Below are 12101 nucleotides of genomic sequence, written 5' to 3' on the forward strand. Positions count from 1 at the left end.
ACCATGGAACTGCCTTTGGTCACTACTGCTCTGGAGTGTATGAGAACCAGAGATTCAGAGGAGAATGACTCCATGTTCTGGTCCCTCTCAGACATCCAGTCTCTTCAGAGCAAGTGTTTTACTTCTGAGGAAGTTACTGTAAGTCACCTGCAGACACTTCTTATAGTGCTTTTGATGAGTCACTGCACATCTCTAGAAAAATGAAACTAGGTGAAGCCAGTTGGAAGAAAACTTTAATTACTCAAGAAGAAATTCAAACAGGCTGCATTTTGAGGTTTCAGCAAGTTCTTCCCTCCAGTATGGAACACTTTAATTGTCATGGAATACTACAATTTATATTTGAGGTAAAACCACGTGTCAAATAATTTATTGCTCTGTGTCCTTAGGAATCTCTGAAGATGAAAGTTTCCCTTTTGTGCCTGTGCCTCGTTAGTGTAGCCTGTGCTGAACCAGTGAGTATTTCTTTTTCTGGCTTCTGGATGTATATTTAGCATGGCATGAGACAGTAACCTGTCACAGCACAGTCAGAAGAGATCAGAATTGCCAACATCACCATTTCTGCATTCTTAGGGCTCCTAAATTAAAAAACAGCAAAGAACCTGAAGGTGTCTTTTACATTCCAAATGCTCGTTCGGTCATTTTGTGAAGCAAAGCGAACACCCTACATTGACCATATCCTGTCAGATATTAGGATCGTTTCAATGCCACTGGTGGAAATGATTTTTTTCCAGTTTTCTTATGACAAGTCTCTACCTCTGATAAGTGCCACAGCTTTTTATAGGCACAGTAACTAAAGTGAACCAAGCAATACAATGTACTTCATAATATTGTTGTCTAATAGATCCTTTTAATATCATTTTTTGCAGATCAAGATTTTTTGCAGGTCTTCATCCAAAGCCCACTGAAATCAGTAGGAATCTCTCCATGAACTTCCATGGGTTTTGGATCAGGCTCATTTGCTTTTTATATAGGCACTGGGAGGAGTAATAAAAAGGCAAGCTGCTCAGGAAGTACGCCCAAGATATTAATCACAATGGGATGGATGGAACAAATATCTTTACAGTGAATTCCTATGTCCTTTTCATGTTATGAACATGAAATATTGCTAAAACAAAAGATGAACTAAGATAAAAGTGTTTATTAATCTTCTATGTTTAAAATGTTTTGTAATTTTTTGCCAGGAACTATTCTCAACAACAATATATTTGGAATATAATGGCAACATCTTAAATACATGGTCAAATTCTGCCCTCAAATACACGGTTGCAATTCCTAATGGGGTTGAGCAGGATAGGAACTAATCCATTAGGCTAGAATTAAGGCCCATAATATGTATAAATTACTGTCTGATTTACACCCTGTACAAGCCAATCATCTTCAATAGGATTGCATGGAGGGATGGATGTAAGTCACAGCAGAATTTTGACAATGTAGTTACAGTGGTTACCATTACCAAATAGAGCTGGTTAAATAATATTTGTGAAATAATTTATTTAATGCATTCCATTATATTTTTCAAACATCTATGGCATTTTTCCATTTGTATATATTCACTAGTAATTGAATAATTCAAAATATTAAATTTTTTGGAACATTTTTCTAGGTAACTTTCACTTACTCAAAAATGGGCCTATTTTGAGGGTATTTAATTTGAAATTGCCATGTAGAGGGCTACAATGACACAAAGGAAAGTAGTTAGACAATTGTTTTACCCACTGCCTTTTTACAGTACTTTCACACCAGCTTTCATACTATTCTGGTAAGTTTGTTTTCTACCTCTTGTTAAAATCGCAGTGTTGATGCTCAAGGAGGTTCCTTGTTTTCTAGTTTAAATGGCACACGGTAGTCACTAAAGTACTTAAACGGCATGGGAAAGATTTTCAAACGCTTCGGGCAATGGTCTAACCCTGCTCTCACTGAAGTTAAGGGGAATTTTACCATAGATTCTGATGGGAGCACAGTTAGGTTGACACTGAGTGCTTTTGAAAATTCCACCCAATATGAAATTTACTGTAAAATTTACTGTAGCCAATTTAGGCACATGGCTATTTTGCTGTGGGGGATAGGCACACCTCACTATACCTCTGTAGCTGGTTAGACTAGTCCTCCCTCCTCCCATAATTCTGTGTGGCTAGACACCTCAGGGTGCCATTTCCCATGTGATGAGGCCACTACTCTTTGCCTGCCCTATAGGAACACTATCCCTGATGCATAATCTATCATAAGCCGGTTGTACAAAGCTCAGTCATGTTTCTGTGATGGTCCTAAACATGGGAGGGTCCTAGCTACACTTACACAGTTTTCAGCACCAGGGAGTTTCACCAGTTGCTGACACCTATTGTGAAATTCGATATATAATGAAAATGGTTTCCACTACCTTCCCTCCCACATGGAAACCATGGGCCAGAGCCTCAGCTAATGTAAATCAGCATTGCTTCACTGACGTGAATGGTGCTACACCAGTTTACACCAGCTGAGTCACCTCAGACTTTCAAGAGATGTAGAACTTTCACCAGCTATCCCTCAGTTATTAGAAAAAAGAAGCATCACCACGGCACTTTACAAGCATCTTTTTGCAGCAGCCTGCAGTGTTAGAAAAACAAGTTAGCACCTGTCACACTCCAGTAAAGTATATGATCACCCCTAACACTGGTCTGAGTTTCTTGTATCAAATCCTGTCAGATGCCTAATACAGACCAAGGAATGCTGTTAAATAAGAATTAATTTATCATTACACCCAAAGAAATTATTGTCTGACATCAGATTAGTCAAGGAGAACAGGCAAACTAACAAAAGGTATCTGACATAAGCACATATCCTTGCTCCCAAGAATTCACTCCTCTTTTTCCTCCCTTGCCCAATTAACATTCTGAGTAACCTGGCACAGAGCATCTCATCTAAGTCTTGCCTACCTAGTACAGCACCTTCCTCAATGGGGTCCTGGTCCATGACTCGGCTCCTAAGCACTATGGGAACACAAAAATAAATACAGAACTACTAGTAGTAGTCAATAGGGCTCTCTTTACTGAAACTCTCACTTCCAGTATAATCTCTCCCAAACTCTCAGAGAGGGAGCAGCCATCAGTGCTACTGGCCAGTCTCCACAATGCTATGGCAAGTCTCTTATCCAGAAGAGCAGTCATTTGCATGCGTATGTTTCTTGTGCTTGGTCCACATACTCATAAATTGCCCGTTTTCCTTAGCATATGTAACTGTTCCCAAGGTACTGTGTGATTCGCCACCCAGAGTGCATTCAAAAACATGGTGAGGCAGGTTGTTTATTGTGAATGCAAGCACACAATTATGGCACAAAAGTTGTTGTGTGGATACAAACCAAATGTTGTTACTTGTAACTGATTAATGGGACCAACCCTCAAGCCAGGAACAAAATCATGGCTGTAAGTTATGGCGTGGGCATGATAGTATTATGAAAGTCTAACTACAGCGAATTACTATTTTCAGAACATCTGTAGAGAATCCTTCAGTTGTAGTACAGAACCCATCACTTGATAGCTTTGCTCTTTTGTTCCTCTCAGGTGTTTCAGTCACACTCTGGGAAAGCTAAAGAGAACTGCGGTGAACGCCACAAGGTAAACTCAGTTATTATCCTAACAGAAATCTAATTTCCCTAAAGTGTTGTTAATACGTGTGTGGATATGGGGCAGGGAGTAAGGTGGGGAAGCGTACCTAGAAAAAACATATTGTTTTTCAAGTTAGCCAAGAGAGCACTGGGAAAGGAGACTGAAATTTCACAAGGTTCTTAGACTGTTGTGTTGTACAGGAACATTGGAGGATCAGTTCAGAAAGATCTATGGTGGAAGGGAAAAAGTTATGGTGAATCCAGACAAGAGAGAGTCAAGAACTGTCTCTATCAAAGGGCGCTGGAACCTTTGTAGAAGTGGGGGGGCCAAGACCAAAGTGCCCCCTCCCTCTCTGTGGCTGGCTGCTCTGGCAGTGAGCCAGCTGCCCTCTCTTCTGGTGCCGCAACAGCCCCCTGGTGGGTGAAAGGTGTAGTTGCAGTGCCTCCCTGGCAGAATCTATTATTCTGCAGGGGGAGGAGGGGGTGGAAGAGGGGGAATCTGCAGAGGACATGAATTCTGCGCTTATGTTTCTTGGGACATGGCTCCCTGGCTCTCCTGGTTCTGACACCAGTGTCTCTATCACCTCCCTGGACAGGACAAATCTGAAATCTTTAAATTTTCGCTACACTGAATTCTATTGTATTTTGTCCCTAAGCAAAAGGAGTGGACCTGCTCCATTTTCACTAAAAATACAGGCCCCAATTCAGCAGTCCATCACTATTCAGCAAAGCACTAATGCTTAAGCTTTTTGTTGAACAGAGATGGACTTAAGCACATGTTTAAATGTTTTGCAGGGAGTGTTCACCCTGAACCTTGTTTCGATAGGCACTAGTTTCTTGAACCATAGATGAGTAGATTGACAAAGGTTTTAGAGGTTTCAGGCCCAGTTGTTGATAAGGAGATGTACTTAGGATGGTAGAGGCTGCATTATTAATTGCATTCAGCTGAATATATGGCTTGAATTGTTTGTTTTGAAAGAGTGAAATTGTCTAGGCAAGGACTCAGACTCATAAACTTTAAGGTCAAAAGGTACCATCATGATCATCTAGTCTGACTTCCTGCACATTGCAGGCCACAGAACCTCACCCACTCACTTCTGTAATAGGCTCATGTGTCTTCTTTTGTGTTTGTACAGGGTTTGTGTTTGTCACAACTCATTGTGAGCACTACCAGAAACAAATAAATATTAATGGAAGAAAAAAACCTATTACCCTCACAGGAACTAAATTATTTATATTAAAAATAATGTAATTTCCTCCTGTTATTTCAATCAATTTGGATCTTAGACAAATTTAACTCATTTGTTTACCACCAGTGACTGAACTGTTATTTTGCCTAACAGAGAAAGTCCACATTCTAAATGAAAGCAAAAGATGAGCGCTGAAAACAGATCCATTTTAAAAAAAAAAAGAAGAAGACAAACTAAATAATTCCCTATTCAGATGAACATGGCAATTATCCACCCTGCATTGATGTTCTGCAGAAGACAAAATATGCCCCCTGGTGGTCATATGGCTGTCATCATCATGAGCCACTTACATCATTCAAAGTGACAGGAACAGACTTGATTGAAATAAATAGAAGGCAGTGAAGTGTAATTAAAGCAGAAAACTTCCTCAATAATATTTAAGTTTTTAAAGTCATATTCTGTTGTCCTAGATACTGGTGAGAGGCCACAATCTCAAGCATGGGTATTATATATTTAAGTATGTGTATGCACCTTCAATCCGAAAAAATCAGACCCAGATAAAGGTAAGAGGACTCTAAATTGATATTTCTTTAGTGTGTGTGTAGGCAACAGAATAGGAGAATTGCAACTGAAGAAACCACAATTTTTTCACTTTGTCCTTAGGAGTCCAGTGGTTGAAGAGTAGCCAACACTTCATGGGCAACTATCTAAGTAAAATTCTTTCTAAATAGATTCTGATATATTTTCTGATTTCTCTTGTTATATTTTGATTGTTCATGATTTATTATTGCCATTTTTGTCCTTAAAGTGCCCATAGCCCTCTGAAGAATTAGGGAATCCTCGATTTGTGACATCACACCTGCTTCTTGTGGAAAGTAAGATTGGTCACAAAGAATGGAAGTGTACTGTGCCTGTTTATTTTAAAATTGACTGATTAATGCCAGGATGCAAGGACTAGCATATGGCATTATTATTTATTTTATATAAAATAATCCTGTGCAAAACATATTATAAAGTTAAAAATGCAGAAGTCAACGTTAGACTACAAAAAACTAAGTCCCCATGTTGTACTTTAAGCACATGAGTAATTGTACTGAAGTCATTGCACATAGATAGATGCCTCATTGATATAATGACTGACTAGTCATGACTAACTATGAGGTTAATTTGTACTGAAGCTCACCCATTAATATAGCAAACCTACTATTCTCGCAGTATATTGCTCAAATCATTTGAAGGTTAGTCACAGCTGGGGGCTAGAACCAACTTTCTTAAAGGACTATGCCATCCACCCTTTGTCACCCCCTTTATGGTGAAGGAGTGAATGGGCATGGAGATTGAACTACCTTCCTTGCCTCCAGATCAGACTGGATGCACAATGGAGGGCACACTGGAGAAGGGTAATAGGGCACAATGGAGAAGAGTCTACTGCCACTGTCAGTGCTGAATGTGTTCTGGGAATAAATACAGTATTTCAGTTTCCAGTACTACCCAGATAATAAATTCACAACACAAATTTGTGTGTGGGTTCGTATATACAGATAAACAATAGATACAAAACATATACATATAATGTGTGTATATATATATCTAATATTGCATAAGAATATTCTCAAATCAACCACCTCACTTTTATACCACAATTTAGAAAGAAGAGGAAAATAATAAAAGCAATGTTTCTACTCACCGGTTTAACAAGGGAGATGAATTAACAAAGCTGACAGAAGAAGACTCCAGGTTCCGAGAGAGAGGTAAAGACCAGAAATACATTGGTGAAAATGGAATTGACAGAACATCTGAGAACAGAAGCATTTCTGATAGCAGACAGAAATTTATTGGAGCTAATGGAAACACCAGCAGCTGGGACACCCATCATCACTTAGAGGTCATTATACACAAAGATGACACTGATATTACTACTGGGAATATTATTGCTGATATAGAGGGCAGTGGTGACCTAGATTTTCTAGACCACATTTCTGGTAACGCCCACCATGCCAGAGGTAGTGGCCATAAGGATACAAGGGGCACTGGTCACAAAGATGGAGCTGGAATAACCAGTACTAATGAACCAGAGAGTACTGATTCTAATGTCACTGGAGAAAAAGATGAAGCCAAGGACAGTGATAGTGCTAGAGATATCTCTAAGAAAGACAAAGACATGAGTCAGGACCCAGAAAGCACTGGCTATTCAGACCAAGATGGCACCAAAGATAGAGAGCCTGGCAATGAGGGAAGTGGTTACACAGGCTTTCTAGACAAAGAGGAAGAGGATGTTGCCACCAGCAATGGGAATGCCCACCATGATATAAGAGGCAATAGCTCTACAGATATTCCAGAAAAAATGGAAGATACTAGAGTTGATGCAGAAGGCACAGAGGATTACACATATCTTCCAGCCATAGATGAAGTTAAGACAATTAAGGGGAAGTCTGGCAGTCATGTGGAAGGGCCTGGTTTCACCAAAGAACATAAAAAAGGTGAAGTTAATATCCTTAGCGTGAGGGCTAGTAGTTGTGGAGAAGAACCAGCTGTCACTGACTCACATAAGAAAGAGGAAGGGAAAGGTAACATTAATGGGAGAGCTAGTAGCCAGAGAGAGAGACTTGGTTCCACCAAGAAACATAAAAAAGATAAAGGTGAAAGTAATATCCCAAGCAGGAAGGTTAGCAGTCACATACAGGAACTCGATGTCAACAAATCACTTAAGAAAGATAAAGGTGAAGGGAGCAGTATGAATGTGAGTGGTAGTAGTCATGTGGAGCAACCTGGTTTCACCGAGACACACAACAAAGACAGAGGTGATGTTAACAAGAGTAATGGAAATGCCCATGATGGTAAATTGGGAATTAGTTACACAGAAGCTCCAGAAAAGGGGAGAACCATTACTGGAATTAGATTTAGAGATGGCCAAAATGGTTTGACAGAAAGAGGTACCAGTTACAGTAAAGCCCTTGGAAATGGTGCCAATGTTAAGACCAGCACTAGAGTTCCCACCACAAGGACAGAAAACATTAGTCACAAGTATATTAGGGGCAAAGATGATACTCGACTCCATGCATCTCAAGACCACAGCAAGCATATTAATAAAATTAAGAAAACTGATGAAATTCATACTTTTTATGTCCTTGGTAATGATGGAAATGTTATAAAAACAAATGACAAGAGCAAGAAGAACAATGCTGGAACTGATCGACAATACTCAGCCAAGACACATCAAGGGAGTGACAGAGTCCTAAGGAGAAAGGGCATTTGTCATGATAAAAAGGACCAGTCAGCTAAGAGCTTCCGTGGCAACAATGACGACAGAAGCCAATCGTCTGACAGTCAAAATTCAAGCAGGAGTGATAGTCACCAGTCCTCTGAGGTTTACCAGAATGATCAGCCTGGCAGTTACCAATCAGCTCAGGGTATTCAGGATGAGGAATATGGTCTCTCAGCTGAGAATAATCAGAGTGACAACCATAGCTAGATGGCAGAGGAAGAGACTGATTATTCTCACGAGCACTAGCCAACAGGAACAGTTTCATTTACTGAAGTATCATTTCTGAGAACCAAGTTCCATAGTCAGCAGGTCTCACACTGAAAGTGATACTGGAATGTCAAAGTGGGATACATAGTACTAGTAGGACATGGGCTGCGATCACCTGACATGAGAGTAGCTTTAGACTATAGTATTGGAATAAGAAGCCATTATAACCACACTGATTAATATTAAACATGGCACACCAACTACTTGTGAGTTTTTAGGCAGGGTAAGTTTTAAAGTCTGGGAGCCACTACCATAAACTATAATAGTATGGCCAAAATAGAATATATAGGTTGAGGGTTGATTACACTTCATATTTTGAAAGCAGTTTATAAATTTGCTGTAGCTCAAATATGTTATGAAGTAATCGAGCAAAATCTTAAAATACACCATATTTTGGCATAAGATGTTGCAATTAAATAAGCAATAAGAAAGTCTCCTATCTGACTTATTTCTTTTAAAATGAAAACATTATGTGCACATATTATGGAGAAACAATTAGCTTAGGCTGAACTGACATTTGCATTTGAAATGTAAATTAATTTTGCTTCTTATGCCTGAATAATACCATGTATGTCACTCTTTGGGCACAGAAGGAGTTTTCTGAAAATTTACAGAAGAATCGCCTCATTAGTTTAGGAGCTAATAGCGAGTGAAACCTCTGAAGCCATTCCAGACAACACCATTGATTGAAAAGATGAATAATATAAGAACCCTAATCCTGCAAACATTTACTACGAAACATAGTGGTAGATCCTGTGCTGTGTCTTCTGAGAGAAAAAACACAGAGAATGCAGCCCCAGGAATAGGAGAGGGCATTGATGGCTTTATGCTACATTTGTGTCATCTGGATTCTGGCCTGCTGTGGTGGCCAATAGATCTTACCCTGGCACACCCTGGACACCAGAGTCTGTGAGACTAAGTTATTTAATAATAATATAAAAATAATACCTAGCTTTTGTATAGCAGTGCTTTCATCAGTAGATCTCAAAGCCTTTCACAAGAGAGGAAAATACCATTATCCCCATTTTATAGATGGGGAAACTGAGGCTTCAAGTTGCAATGACTTCCCCAAGGTTACCCAGCAGGTCAGGGGCACAGCCATTAATAGAACTCACATCTCCTGCATCCCACCTAGTGTTCTACCCACTAGGCATCTACCCGAGAGTGTAACTAAGGCTGCTTGCATTGGCCCCATGCTGCCCACGTGTCGGGGTTCTCCCCCTGCTCCTTTGCGACTCCTTTTCAGACACCAGAATGAGGCCTACAGCAGGGCCCAGGATCAGCTCCACAGTGTCAGTAACCAGTGGTTAGAGCAGGAGTCAGGTTTAGTGGTTAGAGCAGGAGTCAATAGTTAGGGATTGGAGACAAGGGTCCAAGCCAGAATCAGAGGCCAGATGTCAGAGCCAAAGTTAGGAATCAGAACCAAGGGTCAGAACCAGGTTACCTGAAGTAAGGCAAGGCTGGGTCCCAGGCAGGAACAGGCTCTATCAGAGCCATGGGCAAATGTTCTGAGCATCCACCGAACTGCTGCTGCTGGGTTTAAGAGCCAGTCTGCTGACTCTTCCAGCCAATCAGGAAGTGTAGCCAGTCAGGTAGCCTACTCCAGGCTAGCTGCACTTGTTAGGTTGCCTGGAGACTGGCTTTACTGCAGGCCTTGATTCCTGACACGCAGTGCTTAGAACCTGGAGCAGTACCGTTGACTCCAGAACATTTAGAAATGTCTCAGTTAATGCTTCAGGTGAGCATAAGGGGACGGTGTATACCCTTGTGCTGCTGAGAGGGATCCAAATACATTGCAAGTTAAAGCACAACTTTGACCATGGATAGATTCCTCTATGCTTCAACCTGGGAATGCATTTTCAGTCCTTTTCAGTAGCACAGGAAGCACTAACTCAGCACATGCAAAACATTGTGGAGTCTGCTCTTCACTTTGGAGGTCTATCCAGGAAAGTCTGGTTAAGGCCATTTTCAGAGCTGGCTCTGGCCTTCCCTGTCCACAGAAAATCTGTGAGTTTTTTGTATTTTTTAGCCTGAGTTATCACTGTAATATAGCCCAAAGACAGCTCTGCAGCTGTTTATTACCATCCATGGGCCACGTTCATAGCCAGACTTCAGGCCCTGGGCTGTTCATGGGCATGTGCCCTTCTGATTTGGAGAAAACCAGAAAGGTAAAGAAAAAACTCAGCTTTCATTGAAAAGTAAGTAAGTGTCTTTTCCTTGCAAAAATAGATTTGAAAATGTAAAACCATTCCTGGGGTTGTACGGAACATACTGTCACAGTTCAGGGCAACTGCATCTGTCTTTCCCCTTCATGGTCCAGCAAGGGCAGACACCAGACACACTGAGGCTTCTGGCTCCCCAGTGGTCACCTTGCCTGGGTGGAGACACACGTCTCTCTCCCTCCTGACCAGGGTATTTCCAGGATGCACAGCTCCCTGTCTACACTGTGAATTCCCCAACAAAGGGGAAAGTAAGCCAGCCTGCTCTCCTTTTCTCCTCAAAGACGTATAACGGTGTAATTGCCACGGTGAAGTTATCACACAGCTCTTTCCAAATCAGCCCATGTATTCTTATGGTAAAAGCATTACAGAGAAAACATATAAAAACAATAAAAAGAACCTACACGCATGCCAATAAGCTTACCAGAGATCACTCTAACTCCACAGGGCTCCGGCTGGCAAACAGTCCTTCACACCCCACCAAGGGGTTTTTCAGTAATCACAGGTTCATAACAGCTGTTAGCTCAGAACAAGCACACCCAGGACTTGAGCGTCCCTCCTCTATGCCCTTTGGGCCCTTTGATTTTGGGACCAGCTAATTCCTAGACAAAGGTCCCCTCCCCAGAATGGACCTTCAAAACATCAGGTCTGGAGATAGGCATTTACAGTTCCCTCCTCCCAAGTATTTCCTAGGAAACCTGCTCAACTAACAGCTCATTCTTGTCTCAGCCTATCGTTGAAAAGAGTCCCTTGATGCTCGTGACACTTCCCAAGGCTTACATTAGTCACGTCTCCTTACGCAAAACAACACAAACACTTGCACTTCTAATACGACGAGCTCTTAAGATACTTACATATAATTCAGTAAGGTTTGTCCAGGACAGTGCAGGCAATTGCCACACCTGTCACACATACAGCTGGGTCCAGTTCTGCAACAGAATGTTGGGGGAGCGGGCGTGGAGGGTGGGGGGAGGAGAAGAGTATCCAAGAATTCGCCCCGGCCCCCAACGTACACAAACTTTGTGTGTAAAGTAAGGCAGTTGAATTTGGAGTGTGTACCTCACCGAATCATTTCACTAGCGCTCCCCAAAATCTGCAGGCTGGCTCTGCACACACCCAGTGTGATAAATGACCACGAGTCGGTTACATTGTGGGGTGGGGAGCAGCAAACAAAATGGTTTCCCAAGATGCCTCAAAACTGCTAATGGTTCTGTCAGCCTCCTTAGCTCTGCAGCCATCCCTATTCCGTAGGGGAAATAACTGGTAACTTAACCTGCCTACGCCTGTCTCTTTCCCAGTACTGCCAACCCCAAACCCCTGATCTTTTTTTAAAAAGTTGTCTTGTTTTTTGGTCCGTCTTTTGATTTTTGAACCCCCTACCCCCAGTGTGTGTGTGTGACAGCTACAGTGTCACCCACTGTCCCGGATGTGTACAGTGAGGTGATGCTGGCCCCGAGACCTTGCTGGCTGCCTGATGGTGCAGATCTTCCAGTGTCTCCCTAAACTTCTAATGAATTTTGTACCCCCTCCCGCCACTTGGCAGCTGCCCTTGCCCCTCAGTGCACCTCCTCTTCTGCTGC

At 41.7% G+C, this 12101-nt stretch overlaps 2 long non-coding RNA genes across 2 annotated transcripts in view; one reads left to right on the forward strand and one right to left on the reverse strand.

Annotated features, from left to right (window-relative positions):
* The window catches only part of LOC122465440, a 65410-nt gene extending 55583 nt beyond the window's left edge, over nucleotides 1-9827 (reverse strand). Inside the window, exon 1 of the long non-coding RNA XR_006290304.1 lies at nucleotides 9747-9827. This is a non-coding gene — a long non-coding RNA (uncharacterized LOC122465440). The remainder of the gene's footprint in view (nucleotides 1-9746) is intronic.
* Nucleotides 429-5326, forward strand: LOC122465441. Its single transcript, XR_006290305.1, has 3 exons — nucleotides 429-452; nucleotides 3537-3590; nucleotides 5241-5326. It is a non-coding gene; the product is annotated as an uncharacterized LOC122465441 (long non-coding RNA).
* Nucleotides 9828-12101: the final 2274 nt, after the last annotated feature.

The sequence above is a fragment of the Chelonia mydas genome, chromosome 4, assembly GCF_015237465.2.
Source record: "Chelonia mydas isolate rCheMyd1 chromosome 4, rCheMyd1.pri.v2, whole genome shotgun sequence".
Taxonomy (NCBI): Eukaryota; Metazoa; Chordata; order Testudines; family Cheloniidae; genus Chelonia; species Chelonia mydas.